Source organism: Schistocerca nitens, chromosome 4, assembly GCF_023898315.1.
Source record: "Schistocerca nitens isolate TAMUIC-IGC-003100 chromosome 4, iqSchNite1.1, whole genome shotgun sequence".
Classification (NCBI taxonomy): domain Eukaryota; kingdom Metazoa; phylum Arthropoda; class Insecta; order Orthoptera; family Acrididae; genus Schistocerca; species Schistocerca nitens.
Window position 1 is genome coordinate 24,996,142 of NC_064617.1, and position 18,268 is coordinate 25,014,409.

The following is an 18,268-nucleotide window of genomic DNA, read 5'->3' on the forward strand; positions in this document are numbered from 1 at the left end:
AGACATTTTCAGACGTGCTAATGGTGACTGTGTGTTGAAAATAGCTCTAAGAACAGATATTGATGACGTTATGAGGAGTAGATACTAGGGCGACTGGAGGCTGGTCAAACACAGCAGGTCGTAGCACGGGCCCCCCGTGTGCCACAAAGTGTGATCTCAAGATTATGGCAACTATTCCAGCAGACAGGAAACGTGTCCAGGCGCTACAGTACGGGACGTCAACAGAGTACAACACCACAAGATGACCGATATCTCACTATCAGTGCCCGCAGACGGCCACCGTGTACTGCAGGTAGCCTTGCTCGGGACCTTACCGCAGCCACTGGAACAGTTGGCTCCAGACACACAGTCTACAGACGACTGAACAGAAATGGTTTATTCGCCCGGAGACCTGCAAGGCGTATTTCACTGACCCCTGGCCACAGGAGAGCCCGTAAAACCGGGTGTCAAGAACACAGTACATGGTCACTGGAACAGTGGTCCCAGGTTATGTTCACAGACGAGTCCAGGTATAGTCTGAACAGTGATTCTTGCCGGGTTTTCATCTGGCGTGAACCAGGAACCAGATACCAACCCTTTAATGTCCTTGAAATGGACCTGTATGGAGGTCGTTGTTTGATGGTGTGGAGTGGGATTATGATTGGTGCACGTACACCCCTGCATGTCTTTGACAGAGGAACTGTAACAGGTTAGGTGTATCGGGACGTCATTTTGTAGCAGAATGTCCGCCTTTTCAGAGGTGCAGTGGGTCCCACCTTCCTCCTGATGGATGATAACGTACGGCCCCACCGAGCTGCCATCGTGGAGGAGTGCCTTGAAACAGAAGATATCAGGCTAATGGAGTGGCCTGCCTGTTCTCCAGACTTAAACCCCATCGAGCTCGTGTGGGATGCTCTCGGTCAACGTATCGCTGCAAACCCACAGGACACTTCACGAGCTCCGACAGGCACTGGTGCAAGACTGGGAGGCTATACCCCAGCAGCTGCTTGCCAACCCGTTGTGCGGCCTGTGTACATGTGCATGGTGATCATATCCCACATTGATGTCGGGGTACATGCGCAGGAAACAGTGGCGTTTTGTAGCACATGTGTTTCGGGACGGTTTTCTCAACTTATCACCTATATCGTGGACTTACATATATGTGTCCTGTGGTTCCCTATGTGACTGTGCTATAAGCAACAGTTTTGTGTATCGCAACGATGTGTGGCACCATATTCTGCAATTATCCTTAATTTATGAGCATGACTTTATATACAACTAATTGTTGGCTAAACGTTTACGCAAGAATTACGATTTCTAAACTCTTGTGGCTATGCCTGTGATTATTAATTCATGTGAAAGGTTGTGTGTGTGTGTGTGTGTGTGTGTGTGTGTGTGTGTGTGTGTGTGTGTGAGACAGAGAGAGAGTGAGAGAGAGAGAGAGGGGGGGGGGGAGGTAAGGAAGGAGGGAGGGAGAGGGTTGGTTTGAGAATTTATCATATATATTTATTTATTTTTATTTTTATGTGTGTATATGAATGTATGTGTCTTGGTGTAAGGGGGGGGGGGGGTCTGGAGTAGTATAGTTTGGTTGTTGTTGTTCTTGTGGTCTTCAGTCCAGAGACTGTTTGATGCAGCTCTCCATGCTACTCTATCCTGTGCAAAGTCCTTCATCTCCCAGTAACTACTGCAATCTACATCCTTCTTAATCTGTTTAGTGTATTCATCTCTTGGTCTCCCTCTACGATTTTTACCCTCCACGCTGCCCTCCAATACTAAATTGGTGATCTCTTGACTCCTCAGAATATGCCCTACCAACCGATCCCTTCTTCTAGTCAAGCTGTGCCACAAATTTATCTTCTCTCCAGTTCTGTTCAACACCTCCTCATTAGTTATGTGATCTACCCATCTAATCTTCAGCATTCTTCTGTAGCACCACATTTCGAAAGCTTCTATTCTCTTCTTGTCCAGACTATTTATCGTCCATGTTTCTCTTCTATACATGGCTATACTCCATACAAATACTTTCAGAAACAACTTCCTGACACTTAACTCTATACTCGATGTTAACAAATTTCTCTTCTTCAGAAATGCTTTCCTTGCCATTGCCAGTCTACATTCTATTCCCTCTCTACCACGCCATGTGGTAAGAAGGTATGAATACACAGTTTAATGCGCTCTTCAAAAACCTGTAATTACGACTTACAAAAGTAATATTTCTTTCCGTTTAAACAGTAAAGAACATTCCTTATGTTTAACGGCCATAATAATAAAATCCCGCTGATGATGCTGCAACTGCAGTGAAACATGTCTTGGACAATAAAAAAATTGTTTTTTGCTAAAGGCGGACCCCACTCAAAGACATATGTAATCGTTAAAGCAAACACAGACAAAAGAGCTATAGCATCAACATGATTGTCATATTCAGATAAACTCAAACACTTGGAAAGTTACTTTAAATATTTGCATTTTCTGGATATCCTGGAGAGATCTGACCAAACACACTCCAGAGCATCAAGTTTTATAATCCTAACAGACAAAACCGGAAAAGAATGAGTTTTTTGGAAAACGTGAGGATAGAGAAGTAATGAATTGAATAAAAACGTAACGTAAGTTTCCGATTAAGCTGCTTCTGTATATCCGTTTTCGGAAAATTAAGTTGGAATTAATTAACACTCAGCCTAACACTGTTACGGCTTAATAATGGGAGGTATGCCAATTTCTGAAAATGCTAACCTCTCTTTGCGAACAATTCTGCCTTGAGACATTATCTTGTAATTTTGTGCGACACTATTCCAGAACGTCTAGGCGAATAAAACAGAATACTGTCTTATCCGCGACAGTTACGTTTCCAAAAAGTGTATATAAAAACCGTTAGACATACACAGCGAGAAAATGTCTACTGACTTTAATGTATGAATTCTTCCAATAAATGAACTGTTTTATGCGCATAGCGATTTCCTAGTCACATATATACTCCTGTATGTTTTGCCATGTGTAGCGACATATGAACAGTTTTCTATAGAGTTCAAATGTAAAAACTAGTAATAGACAAACGTCCACTGAAAACAGCTAACTGACTAATTCGTGCAGCTCGCTTCATGTGACACAAATTCAGTAAAGTGGTTAGGCACGATTTGTAATGGTTCCTTAAGGAGAGCTTCAAGAGACGTAAAGTATTTTTTAAAACATCAGCTCTTTATTGTCCTATTAGCCATCTACATACAGACATTACAGGAGAAAGAAGACGAACAATTATTGCAAAAATCCCTCAGCATCAAGTTGTATTTTCGATAAAGATATCAAAATTATATCTTTGATATAAATGACTGCTGAGGGATTTTTGCAGTACTTGTTTGTCTTCTTTCTCCTGTAATGTCTGTATGTTTGACATAAAATATGACTGTCAGTATTCTACGACAAATTGGTTATGCAGCTGTGGATGATTTCGATATAATTCAGTTTCAAAGGAGTGTGGGATATTTTTAAATACTTTGTTGTACCATACATCCTGGATGATAGTTAATAACCGAAACCGATAGATGGCTGATAGGACAATAAACAGCTAAGGTTAAAATGTGTTTTGTATCACAAATATCAGTGACGTGGGGCCGCACTCGAATAGGTAGTGCTTTAAACGTAAGAAATGTTCGAAAACGCAATGAAATGATTGCCGATGTGGGCATAAACGCTTACATGGATCTATAGACTGAATCGCTGCTTCCCTTTGATAATACTGAAAACCGAAAAACGTTACACTTGTGTTTCCGACGGTTAAGAGCTCCTGAACAGCTAATCTAATGGTGCCTGCAAACCAGTTATGGTACCTCCCATAACTCAGAACTATAACTAGCTGTCACGCGCATAATGCTGTTGTCAAATGTACAAGTGACTTACCTTCCCAAACTGCCTCCAGGCTACGCACTGCAACTCCCTGTTTGCTTCGAGTTCGCGATCGGATAGCTACGCATTAGCTTTGGGCATTTATAGCCAATCGAGACAGGACCGTTTCCCCGGAAATGACCATAGCGATCGTCAGCTGCTTCCATTGTTTCGTCCGATGTGACTTACAGTTGGTCGAAGCTACCACCGGATGAAGTCGTTTTTTGGGGGGGACTACTGAAGAACGGTATACAAGCCGTCGGCTTTGACCAATGACGTCAGATTTTGCCAGACAAACTTTACTACACAGATTTAACAGCAAAGACGGGTGTTCGTAAACAAAGGAATGCAGGAGAGAGAAAACAGACGGTAGACACACACTACTGGCCATTAAAATTGATTAGCTTTTCAGAGCATTCACACAAGGTTGGCGCCTGTGGCGACACCTACAACGTGATGACATGAGGAAAGTTTTCAACCGAAATCCCGTACACAAACAGCTGTTCACCGGCGTTGCCTGGTGAAACGTTGCTGTGATGCCTCGTGTAAGGAGCAGAAATGCATACCATCACGTTTCAAACTTTGATAAAGGTCGGATTGTAGCCTATCACGGTTGCAGTTTATCGTATCGCGACATTGCTGCTCGCGTTGGTCGAGATCCAATGACTGTTAGCAGAATATGGAATCGGTGAGTTCAGGAGGGTAATACGGAACGTCGTGCTGGATCCCAACGGCCTCGTATCACAAGCAGTCGCGATGACAGGCATATTATCCGCATCGCTGTAACGGATCGTGCAGTCACGTCTCGGTACCTGAGTCAACAGATGGGGACGTTTGCAAGACAGCGACCATCTGCACGAACAGTTCGGCGACGTTTGCAGCAACATGGACTATCAGCTCGGAGACCATGGCTGCGGTTACTCTTGACGCTGCATCAGAGACAGGAGCGCCTGCGATGGTGTACTCAACGACGAACCTCGGTGCACGAATGGAAAAACGTCCGTTTACCGGACGAATCCAGGTTGTGTTTACAGCATCGTGATGGTCGCATCTGTGTTTGGCGACATCGCGGTGAACGCACATTGGAAGAGTGTATTCGCCATCGTCATACTGGCGTATCACCCGGCGTGATGGTATGGGGTGCCATTGGTTACACGTCTCGGTCACCTCTTCTTCGCACTGACGGCACTTCGAACAATGGACGTTACATTTGAGATGTGTTACGACCCCTAGCTGTACCCTTCATTCAATAACTGTGAAACCGTACATTTCAGCAGTATAATGCACGACCGCATGTTGCAGGTCCTGTACGGCCCTTTCTGGATACACAAAATTTTGGACTGCTGCCCTGACCAGCACATTCTCTTGATCTCTCACCAATTGAAAACGTCTGGTCAATGGTGGCCGAGCAACTGGCTCGTCACAATACGCCAGTCACTACTCTTGATGAACTGTGGTATCGTGTTGAAGCTGCATGGGCAGCTGTACCTGTACACGCCATCCAAGCTCTGTTTGACTCAATGCCCAGGCGTATCAAGGCCGTTATTACGGCCAGAGGTGGTTGTTCTGCGTACTGATTTCTCAGGATCTATGCACCCTAACTGCGTGAAAATGTAATCGCATGTCAGCTGTAGTATGATATATTTGTCCAATGAATACCGGTTTATCATCTGCATTTCTTCGTGGGGTAGTAATTTTAATAGCCAGTAGTGTATTCACGTCCATTAATATTTCGAACATAACACGTATATCGCTTGTTTCAGTCCTAGTACTTCTGTAAAAAATAAAAAAGGGATAAAAGTAACTTTAGAATGGAGTACCTCAGTTGAGACTGTAGAATTAGTTTAATTTACGAAAAAATGAATGTTTAGGAAAAAAACTCAAATTTTATAGTTAATTATCTCGATTTTTCCATAGTTTTTAATAGATTTGGAAAATTCTTGAGTTTCATAAACCTGTAAGTATGGTTTGTATGCTGTGAAAAATTCATCGAAGAATCTCTCTTACTTATGAAAGAAGCAATAAATGCATCCAATAGTAAGAGAAAAAAATGATGAAATTTCACATTAAAAAAAATTGTTCCGTTGTAGAACTTCCACTGCTATGAGTGTAAATCCTGAATCCTTGCCGCTCATGCTAACAAATTTTATGAATTTATTTTTAAAATTATAGACAGTGAAAATTTTTTGTCCTGTGGTGCCTCTCCTGCTCGAAGTCGGCCCGTTTGACGTCTTAACCCAACTGAAATGAAATGTCGTGTGGTGTGGGCCTGTCGTCAGGTAGGCCGGTCGCCTGGTGCAAATATTTTGAGTTGACGCCACTTCGGTGACTTGCATGTCAATAGGGATGATGTGATGATGATTAAGACAACACAACGTCTACTCCGTGAGCGGAGAGAATCTCCGACACAGCCGGGAATCGAGCCTGGGCTCCTTGGCACAGCATTCGGCCACGCTGACCACTCAGCTACCGAGGCGGCTGTTCTACCCCACTTAAGTGTACATATGTGTTGTATGCGGAATCGCGGAATCCCTCGAAGATATACTGCAGTTTTCGGACATCATAAATAGCTCATAAATAGATTCAGACACCATAAATAGAATCCTACAGTCTACTCGATCCACAGTTCAGCTTATGTGATCGTTCCACTGCTTGACTCACACATATACTTCTTTTGCTACTTCCAGGTATATGCGTGTGATGATCGACTCCATTAGTGAGTAACATACAGGGGTGATGGACAGCTGCTACAATATTACCTTTGTGTGAAGCTCAAATTTATGTATCCTAGAGTAGTGTATGTTGCCAGATTATACAGAAGACTAATATTTTGCTAATCTCAGATGAGGTGTTGCTATAATTTTTGTTAGTTGCAATTCATAGTAATCATATTATTTGCGAAAGGTGTAAAATAACGATTTATAATATGCTCTCCGTCCAACGACGTATAATATGAACAATAATGGTCTTGTGACATATTACACATTTTTTCTGTGTCTGTACATGACTTCCCATTTAGTATCACTTTCTGCTTTCCACCTGTAACTAAATTTTAAAACGAAACGCAAAACGTGGATATGCACTGCATCAGTAAAGCATTCATTTGCCCGCCCGGTTAGCCGTTCGGTCTAACGCACTGCTTTCCGGGCGGGAAGGCGTGCCGGTCCCCGGCACCAATTCGCCCGGCGGATTAGTGTCGAGGTCCGGTGTGCCGACCAGGCTGTGAATGGTTTTTAAGGCGGTTTTCCATCTACCTCGGCGAATGCGGGCTGGTTCCCCTTATGCCGCCTCAGTTACACTATATCGGCGGTTGCTGCGCAAACACTGTCTCCACGTACGCGTACACCATTATTACTCTACCACGCAAACATTGCGGTTACACTCGTCTGGTGTGAGACATTCCCGAGGGTGTCCACTGGGGACTGAACCTCATAATAACCCTGGGTTTAGTGTGGGGCAGGGGTGGGGTGGGTGGACTGCTGTAGCCTGTGTTGGGGTTGTGGACCACTGAGGGCTACGGCGGGGACGAAGACACTGTCGTTTCTAGGTCCGCAATTCAACAACATACAAGGCTTTCATTTTGTAGATGTTAATATGGATGTGAATCATACATATATGGGATGTGTAGTGACCCCAAGTAAACTTAACGCATATTACAGCTATGATGGTAGACGATTTTCTATTGAAGTATGCGAAATACGTATGCGTGGTGTTTTGTAATTACGGGGGCCATTCAAATGAAAACCGAACAGACCCCTCAAAACGATCATGGAACGGTTCCATGACGTCTGAAGCATTTATCCCACTGGAAGAAGAGACGATCAATTCCTGTCTTGTAGAAAGCGGTCGGCCGCTGTCGGATCCTCAACTGCACCCACTTTTGCTTGTCACAATTAAAACTGAAGTCTACGCATGACTTTCTTCAGGTCACCAAACATATAAAAATCACACGGTGTAAAATCCGGGCTGCACGAAGGATGTTGCAGTGTTTCCCAATGAAATAGCGGAAGCGTAGCCTTCGTGCGATTGGAAGTGTGGGTGCGGGCAACAGGGTAGTTAGGTCCGACGGCATTCCGACAGCATGAGGGCAAACGGCAAAGCCAACAGCAGGTCCACGCCACATCTCCTCCGCAAAAAAGTCCAAAGCTGTTCGCACAAGATCCGGGAAGGTCATGATGACCTCCTTCTTCGACTGAAGCTGAAGGCGCCCTCTGTTCGTCGAGTTCCTCGTGAGCAGGGCTATGAAGACGCTTTGAAGATACTGAAACGCCCCGTAACGTCAATACGCCCATGAATGCTGTCGGACGTAAGCGTACTGTTGCTCGATGACGCTCGCCTCCACACTCCAACACACCGACGGCTGTACTTCAGCGATTAAAACGTCCTCTGTACAGCCCATATTGTTGGCCGTGTCATTCCGACATCCTTGGCGGTCTACGTGGACGTCACTTTCAGTCGGTCAAGCAAGTGCTAGAGTGTGTGTGATTGTGGATCCGTCAATGGCTGACCGTGTTCTACGGAACGAGAGTCGATAGTCTCTTATCTCCGTGGGACAAATGTTTCAATGGTGATTACTTTTGAATGGAATCATTCCAAGGTCCCGTTGTGGCTGATGTTCCGTTTTCATGTGACTGCCCCTTTTAGTATCGAATACCGTATTGTGTCCTTACGTGGCAAAAAGTCAAATCGGATAAAGTACTGATTATTTAAAATTTGTTGAATTTTTACATGATCATAGAACACGGGTCAGTGTGATTAGCGTTAGTGAATTAATGGCTAAATAGTGACAAACAGTAAGCGGAACTGATTCATACTAAAGGATTGCTTTCAAAATTGGCTGAACTCTGGTCATCCAACGGAAAGACAGCATCTTGGATAACCTGTTCCAATCTCGGACTCCCATCCCCAACAATTCAAAAGTAAGAGAGGCAAAAATAACAAAGCACTGGAGGGGTTGTCGTCACTGCAGAAATGTTAGAAATAGGGTAGATTTCCTCAGATGAAGAAGTTATCCCCTCTTAACAGAAACATGGGAAACGGAAACGATTCCAAAGCACTTGAGAAAAGCAGTTATCCATCCGTACCCTATTAAACGCGATAGGGCATTCATTTAATGGTATGGAATCCACCAAAAGAAATTCAACAACGAAGTCTATGGCGAAATTCAAAAGAACAGACTCAATCAACAAAAGATGTGTACGATTTATGATCTTTCAAACGAAATGACGGGAACAGTTTAAGCAATATCTTCCACTTTTTCATTGAAACCCCAAGACCGCAATGTCCTGGTTTATAAATACCCAAGATGATCTCCAATTCCTACAAAGAAAATCTGAATACGCCTGTCACAGGGATTGCTTGCGCAAGAAGACAGTGACGGATGGGCTACACCGAGACGATCAACCGGAAACAAGAAGCGATGCCCCCTTGTATAGAGAAGCGTAAAAAAGCCCACTCGCATAGAATGCAGGAATTATGGGCTTCAAAGAAAGCAAACCTCACTGTCAAATGTAACAACAATTAACGTGGTCCTAGATGGCCCCAGCGAAATAATAATGATAATAAATTCAACGCCGGCCGCAGTGGCCGTGCGGTTAAAGGCGCTGCAGTCTGGAACCGCAAGACCGCTACGGTCGCAGGTTCGAATCCTGCCTCGGGCATCGATGTTTGTGATGTCCTTAGGTTAGTTAGGTTTAACTAGTTCTAAGTTCTAGGGGACTAATGACCTCAGCAGTTGAGTCCCATAGTGCTCAGAGCCATTTGAATTTGAACCAATAAATTCAACGAGCGTAAAAGTCACTTGATCACAGGAATTTAATCAGGGACGCCACAGAAGATACCATGAAATAACGGAGGACTTTTGGAAACATTGATACAAATCACTGATTCACAGACTCAGGGGAAAAGAACACTGCAAAGTATTGGTCAGAGGAACACAAGAAACAGCATAGCGAATTCCTGAAAGACTTGTGGGATAAGAAAAGGAGGAAGCTGTCACACCAAACTAAGAAATTCAAACACGCTCGTTAAGTGGAAATAATGAAGAAAGTTCAAAGAAGAAAAAAGATTGTTATATATTTTAACATATTACGATTTCAGCGGTTCAGTGTGATCCAGCATTCATACCTAATTACAGGTTTATGACACATATCTCGGAGAATTCCGTTGGTTTTACAATTATTGAGTCAATTTATATAATTAACTGACCCTTTTATTACTTTTATCAATTTTGTCTCCAGTCTGACAAAATTTTTTGTAATGCTTGAACTTTGAATTGCTAGTGTGCCTATGTATCACGACAATAAAATAAGAAAAAAAAACAGTGAATAGTTGAGGCAGTATGAATGAGAATAGTTGTGTATTTAAGTTTAGAAAACAATGACAATTGTTTATTGATCCATTTATAACTACAACAAGGTGATAAATCTTTAAAAAAAATGACAAACGCAAATCAGAAAAGCGATGGTACTTGATTGGCAAAAGCATTCATTGGGGTGGAAGCTATACAAATCCTCCATTAATTAATAGTTTTTACAATGCAATCTGACTTTTGTTTGCATGAATCCACTCTGAGAGTCAATTCTATTCAAATGGAGTCAACTACGACTAAGTGCACCACAAACTATGGTCCACTGGAGAACAGGGAGATGTGAATGCCGTTTGAGAACCTTACGATGGTGCAGCAAAAGTCTACCAGTTCACCTTCATTCAGACGACAGCAGAAAACGGCGCGCTGTGGGTGAGGCGCCGGCCAGTGTGGCCGAGCGGTTCTAGGCGCTTCAGTCTGGAACCGCGCGGCCGCTACGGTCGCAGGTTCCAATCCTGCCTCGAGCACGGCTGTGTGTGATGTCCTTAGGTTAGTTAGGTTCAAGTGGTTCTAAGTTTTAGGGGACTGATGACCTCAGATGTTAAGCCCCATAGTGCTCAGAGCCATTGGAACCATTTTTTCTTTTTTTTTTTTTGTGGGTGAGGAACGGTGCGATGTGGCAGCAGTAGTTTTCTGATTACTAGCACGCATGAAACATCCGTATGAGAGCCCTGAAATCCCGGCACATTTCAATGGTAGGTGAATCGGTTCGCTGGTCTGGCCAAACCGACTTGACCCGCAGGCACGACTGGTCATGCTGGAAATGTCAAACGGCAGACGGCCGACTCAGGACGGAAACGTTCACCCTCGTGACACATGATGTGTCCGGGACAATATGCAGCACCACTGTCAGTACAGTTGGAACTGCCACAGGCTCTTAGTCCTCACAAGCTGCAGATCACGAATCTGACCCACTAGCGAAAGACCTGACGTTTTCCACCAGGGGAGAACCATAAGACGAAGAACGCAAAGAATTACAACCACTTTCCACAACCTCAGCATGGGAGACGAATTAGCAAAAACGGAACCGATTCCACATTGTACAACCCGATCTGCTCATTGAATCTCCCATCTCGACTGTTCTGTTGGCCTGATAGCCAATCAATGCTGGCGGAGCAAACCTCTGTTTTGAATATCCCGAGAGGAACCAATCAGCGACTCAGAATCTCTCTTGTCTGAAAAGAGAAGATTCTAGTCTGGGGCGGCGTCGTTCTCATGGTAAGCATGGCAATGTTTCGATGCAAATCGTCTACCTAGACGGGACCACGGTCACTCTTTTACAGTGAGATCTAATATTTCCAGGTCGGCCACTTCCAGTTTCTGAAAGAAGGCTGTGGAGTTTCCCAGACAGTCGTGCCTGAAAAACATAAGTTTTTACTGCTGTAACATGAGAATTCTCGGAATTTCATGACCTTCCCGCCGTTTGCACAAATGCTCAGATTACAGCAATCTCTCTTAAATGGCTTCTGTCTCCCACTTTCTTCCAACTGGCCGCCTTCGCTATGGACTGTCTCCTGGTGCCCTCCTGCACGGACCATAAGTGGAAAGAGGGAGTGGCAGGGCCCAAAGTCCCTCTGTAGGTACGATCCATAGTGTGGCGCTTCCCAGAATCACTCGCACTCGCTAGACTGAGAATTTATGGCTCGCAATCCATCTCTCTCCATTGCTTCACTACGGTCCGTCGGTAACAAGTTCTCTACAGGCTACACATGCAGTTATATGAACATTCTGCTGACAATTTCCCCACGTAAAAAGTCATAAACCACTCGCACCGAATGTAATACTGAGGAACACCGCAATTGTGACCTAAAATATGAATATTAATCTGACTGACAGTGTTGTTAAAGTTAGCAGCGTGCCATTTCTCAACTTTTCGTAAGAGGTATTTCTAGTTTTTCAGCAATCGACACGGTTGTGAAAGAGACAATGAGATGAAATTTAACTCTTGGCATCATAATGGTACCTGTTTTAACACTTTTTTTTCTAATAAGTTGGTTTTTGTGTTAAATTTGGATCCCATTTTTCTTACATTGAAACTGATCATAAACATCTTACACTTTTCTCTTCTTATGGAAGAATTATCTCAATAATCGAAAACAATTACTTTCAATAAAAAGTAATATTAAAGCAACAGCATAACCTGATGATTATAATGTTCTTCATATGTTTACTACCCGTGGGGAGCTTTGTACATAAATTTAATACGTTACTCTATGAATGTTGTGTCTCTGGTCGCAGAATTACCAGGTTATTATTTTAGATCTGTATTTTAACTATTTGTTAAGTTCATTTTGATATAAGTTGCCTCTAAGACACATTCATAAAACTTCGAATATCCTGCAGCGTAACCCCCGACGGAGGAATCACTAAATCTATGGCACTGGATCTTTATTCCGTTCTACTATTTAAATGATGAGCAGAAATCAAAACGTATGGAATTTAGCTAGAGCATGCATTGACTGCGCGGGAAACAGCGACTGTTCATCAGTTTCAGGACTGTCACAAATGTCGCTCAATGTTTTTTACTGAACGGTTTCGCTTAATTCAACAGGAGCCTCGTCATAAACTGTATAATTTTAATTTAAAAGTAGTGCACTGATTACATTCTCGATGTCAGACATAAGTTGGTTGTATTTGCACACACGTCTTTTATTCAGCCAATTTTATCTGTATGATCGGCAATGTAATCAGCCAACTATACTGTGCATCACAGTGAAAGACTCACCTTTTTGAAACCCCATAATTCTCTCCCACTGAAACACAGAAGTGTTAAATTTGGCTGAAAGATGCCTATAACCTCCCACTGTAATGATACAAAAGCATACTGCATTGGGACCTCACCCTCAGGCTCAGCGACACTTCAAACAGCAAGCTGTCGACACATGACAAAAAAAGGACACGGTTCAGAAGTCTGTGTGAGGTGCCCGCATATAGGCAGGTGGTATCTGAGGGGTGTCGAAGAGGTCAGGCGACAGAGCAGCAGCAGCTCGTCTCTGTAGAGGTCCATTTTCAAAGTGCACGACGAATTGGGAGTCACAGCGGGACCCTTTACAATTTTATTCACGCTTGTGTCAATATAATTTCATAACACGTCGAATCGTTTTGAACGATCCATATTGGCTCCACTCTGTGCACCAGAGGAACAGTTGCAGTCACTCAATTCCTTAGAGAAGGGCTGAATAGTCTGGGGACGTCAGCAGCCTCAAAGCACATCGAGAGCCTCGTCCTGCGACACAACGCACTCGAAATTGTCATTTCCGTCGGAAAAATGTCTGACAATATACACCCAAAATGAAGGTCTGGTTTTATTTACGTCCTTTATGCGCTTCTTCAGGCCTCTTCGTATGGATTCTGAGCAGCAATGTGTCTGAAATGTTTTGCTCGTGCATCCATAAGAAAACCGAGTGACTTCCACGGTTTGCACCTCAATCTTGACCTTGATCACACAGAAGTCAAGAGAAGTACAGAGAGAGGATAGACTAAGTGGGCGTGTAACAACTCATCTATTCTGGCAAGGATGCCCGTGGGAACTGATGTCAGTGGGAGCAAAATATGTTCATGTGATTTAGAATTTTGAGGATATTATTATCTGCTCATCATTATACCATACATACCTATACAAATTATAAAAATGGATGTACATACGTGTCTCCTCCTAAGCCACTGGACTGAGTTCAACCAAACAGGTTACGTATATCATTAACTGTTTGGAAAGTATCACTGAGGGGTAAGGAGTGGGCCTGGGAGTGGAAAAGCAGCCCACAACCTGAGAATGCTGTAGGGGTCCGGTCATAGAGCAGCCCACAACCTGAGAATGCTGTAGGGGTCCGGTCATAGAGCAGCCCACAACCTGAGAATGCTGTAGGGGTCCGGTCATAGACCCCTATAGTCGTCGGGAGGGAGCCAAGCAGGGTGCAGTGTGAACCATGAATTTACTTTCAAAACTTTTTCTTAAACATTTACTTTATTTACTAGCGATTCATCTAGAACATTAACACATTTGATCACACTATGTGAGCGTGAAAACAAATCAAATTTCTTTCAACAAATGGAAATTTAATTCCTAAAAACCCTTTGGAAACAGATTTAAAATTATAAGCAGAAAGTACCCTCTACATACCAAGTTACAACTTATTCAGATGCATAAAGAACGAGTTTTTGACAGTATGAGCTTTCGGGCTGAGAACCTTGCCACTCCCTTTTGACACTGCCGTATTCACGACCACTCACAACAACCTCTGAAAGACTACACTAGTGCAAATCTGCAACACACCAGATTACTTTAAACTAAAAATTTTAACAACTCACACAAGCACATAAACTATGCACCCCGTAGGAGGGATGGAAATGGTACAAAAGGTTAAATGGCTCTGAGCACTATGGGACTCAACTGCTGAGGTCATTAGTCCCCTAGAACTTAGAACTAGTTAAACCTAACTAACCTAAGGACATCACAAACATCCATGCCCGAGGCAGGATTCGAACCTGCGACCGTAGCGGTCTCGCGGTTCCAGACTGCAGCGCCTTTAACAAAAGGTTAACTTGCCACCGAAGGTGCAACTTGATTTAAAAAAAAAAAAAAAAAAAAACCTTACAGTGGAAGGTTGGCAACTTTATATACTAAAATAACCATTTAAATAAAAACCCATCAAATGCAGTATTTCATAAAAAATACAATGTAGGCAAACATCCTCTACATTACACATATACCGCCTCTGAAGATGACAGGCAAGATAAAATCATATTTCAGGAATTCGGGCGTTACACTTCAAGCAATAAATTCGTTAACACCGAATCCGACAAACATGACAGAGGCAGCTATTAACGTATGGCAGATTGACAGGGAGATTACTGAACAACCCGAACCGCAGGTTGCTCTAACCCGCCCCTACTCCACAAGGCATAAACGGACCACCCAGTTTATAAATAACCACCTTCCCGCGGGTAGGCAAACGGAGAAGAATGGTGGGACGACCGCAAAACAAAGCGGCTGGTGACCTCACCAAGAAAACAAGTAGAATTTAAGAAGTAAATGAAAGAACATATCTCCAATCACTTAACTTCTAATAAACTGCGATTTCTGGCGAAGACCTGGCGCATCACCCCCAACGCTCTCCCGAACCGTCCGCTGCCAGCCGCCTCAAAGGACACAGGAAGGCGCGCCGATCTCCCGTCTCACGGCGTCGCAGCTCGCACCGGCCAGACTGATGTCGTGGGTTGACTCCTATTGCTCTCTTATAGACCGCGAAGCCACTACCCCTCGCTATACGGCGCGGCCCACTGGACTCACGTGGCGACCTCACATGCGCCGACGCTCAAGGCGGGCAAGTGATCTCGTGTCTCAGTGCACGACCGACCAACCGATCGATCCAACCGCCAATGACCGTTGTCCGAGCAACTCGAGCAGACTGCCGGCGTAACGCGCAGACTCAGCTGCAGGAACGCAGCCCCGACCGGGCGACCACAGCTGGGTTCTGTTACTGGCGAAGTGGCAAGACTCCTATTCTGCCGGCTCTACGGTTTGATCCAAATGACAGACATGCTAGCACTCCGAACGACAGATAGACACTAACTGCCGCACAAATGCGAACGAGAGACAGGCCAGCAACTGGTGACGAGTGACTCACCCAGCCTCACTCCGACTGACCAACTGCCACTGGCGAGCTTATAGCGCCCCTTAAATGCACGTGAACAGGCTACCTTTCCCCTTTCCCACCAGAGGGAGACACCAAAGCTGCGATTGCCACAGCGGCGCTACCGCCAGAAACGGATGGCGACTGCTTCACACAATGCGCTGCGGCACGCTCTTCAAGACAGCATTTTTTTCTACGGCTCACAGTGGTGAGGTTCTAGCTATGCACGAGAACGACGGAAAATTATTGGCAATAACACATGTACTAAGCAGTAATACAGGACTGTCTCCAGAAGCGCCGCGTCACAGTCGGGCCAGCAGAGCGATGCCCTCGTCAGCTGGGGGAGACCGGTGTGCGCTCGACTTGCAGTTCCACCAGCGCGGCGAAGCGTCGACTGGCAGTGGTTACGTCGCCGGGCGTCCGTCTACCCACGGGCGGCGCTGCCCTCCAGCTCTACGTATCGTTCTCCAAAGGGTTCTCGTTGACAGCGACGATTTGCACACGTGAGACACGCCGCCAGGTACACCTGGAGGCCTAGCTGTCACGCGGCCCCCGTTTAGGGAACAGAGCAGGCAATGTCGGCGGCTGCCGCAGCAACAGGGTGAGTAGCTGCAGTGGCCACCCTCTCGAAGGCGGATGACGGACAGCACTGTGGTCACGAATGTCGAGCCTGCAGGAGGCGATGTCAATCCCTGCCCCCATAAGCGTTGCCTCTGCAGCTGGCAGCGGCAGAGTCTCTACAGCAGGACTTGTGGCTCCAAAGACGATCGAAGGTGGCTACGCGTGCCGAGGGTCCAGTACCGCAGCCTCCCGTCACGCTGTAGAGCTGCAGCTGACGCGAGGACTGTGACTACGCACTGGGCAGCCAACAGTCAGCACTCGGCAAATGAGACATATGTTAAGAAAGGTAGGTACACTACTGGCCATTAAAAGTGCTGCACCACAAAGATGACGTGGTACAGACGCGAAATTTAACCGACAGGAAGAAGATGCTGTGATATGCAAATGTTTAGCTTTTCAGAGCATTCACACAAGGTCGGCGCCGGTGGCGACACCTATAACGTGCTGACATGAGGAAAGTTTCCAAACGATTTGTCATACACAAAAAGCAGTTGGCGGCGTTGCCTGGTGAAACGTTGTTGTGATGCCTCGTGTAAGGAGGAGAAATGCGTACCATCACATTTCCGACTTTGATAAAGGTCGGATTGTACCCTATCCCGATTTCGGTTTATCGTATCGCGACATTGCTTCTCGCGTTGGTCGAGATCCAATGACTATTAGCAGAATATGGAATCGTTGGGTTCAGGATGCTAATACGGAACGCCGTGCTGGATCCCAACGGCCTCGTATCACTAGCAGTCGAGATGACAGGCATCTTACCCGCATGGCTGTAACGGATCGTGCAGCCACGTCTCGATCCCTGAGTCAACAGATGGGGACGTTTGCAAGACAACAACCATCTGCACGAACACTTCGACGACGTTTGCAGCAGCGTGGACTATCGGCTCGGAGACCCTGGCTGAGGTTACTCTTGACGCTGCATCACAAACAGGGGCTCCTGCGATGGTGTACTCAACGACGAACCTCGATGCACGAATGGCAAAATGTCATTTTTTCGGTTGAATCCAGGTTCCGTTTACAGCATCATGATCGTCGCATCCCTGTTGGCGACGTCGCGTTGAACGCACATAGGAAGCGTGTTTTCATCATCGCCATACTTGCGTATCATCGGCGTGATGGTATGGGGTGCGATTGGTTACACGTCTCGGTCTCTTGTTCGCATTGACAGCACTTTGAACAGTGGACGTTACATTTCAGTTGTGTTACGACCCGTGGCTCTACCCTTCATTCGATCCCTGCGAAACACTACATTTCCGCAAGATAATGCACGACCGCATGTTGCAGGTCCTGTACGGGCCTTTCTGGATACAGAAAATGATCGACTGCTGGCCTGGCCAGCACATTCTCTTGATCTCTCATCAGTTGAAAACGTATGGTCAATGGTGGCCGAGCAACTAGCTCGTCACAATACGCAAGTCACTACTCTTCATGAACTGTGGTATCGTGTTGAAGCTGTATGGGCAGCTATACCTGTACACGCCATCCAAGCTTTGACTCAATGCCCAGGCGTATCAAGGCCGTTATTACGGCCAGAGGTGGTTGTTCTGGGTATTGATTTCTTAGGATCTATGCACCCAGATTGCGTGAAAATGAAATCACATGTCAGTTCTAGTGTAATACATTTGTCCAATGAATACCCGGTTATCATCTGCATTTCTTCTTGGTGTAGCAATTTTAATGGCCAGTAGTGCATTTAATATTGGCACTTTCCGTCCTCTCTGCGGTGATGGGAGTGGCAGTGACATCAAGTGCGACGGTTTTCGCTCTTTGTCAGCTCTTCTAGTGG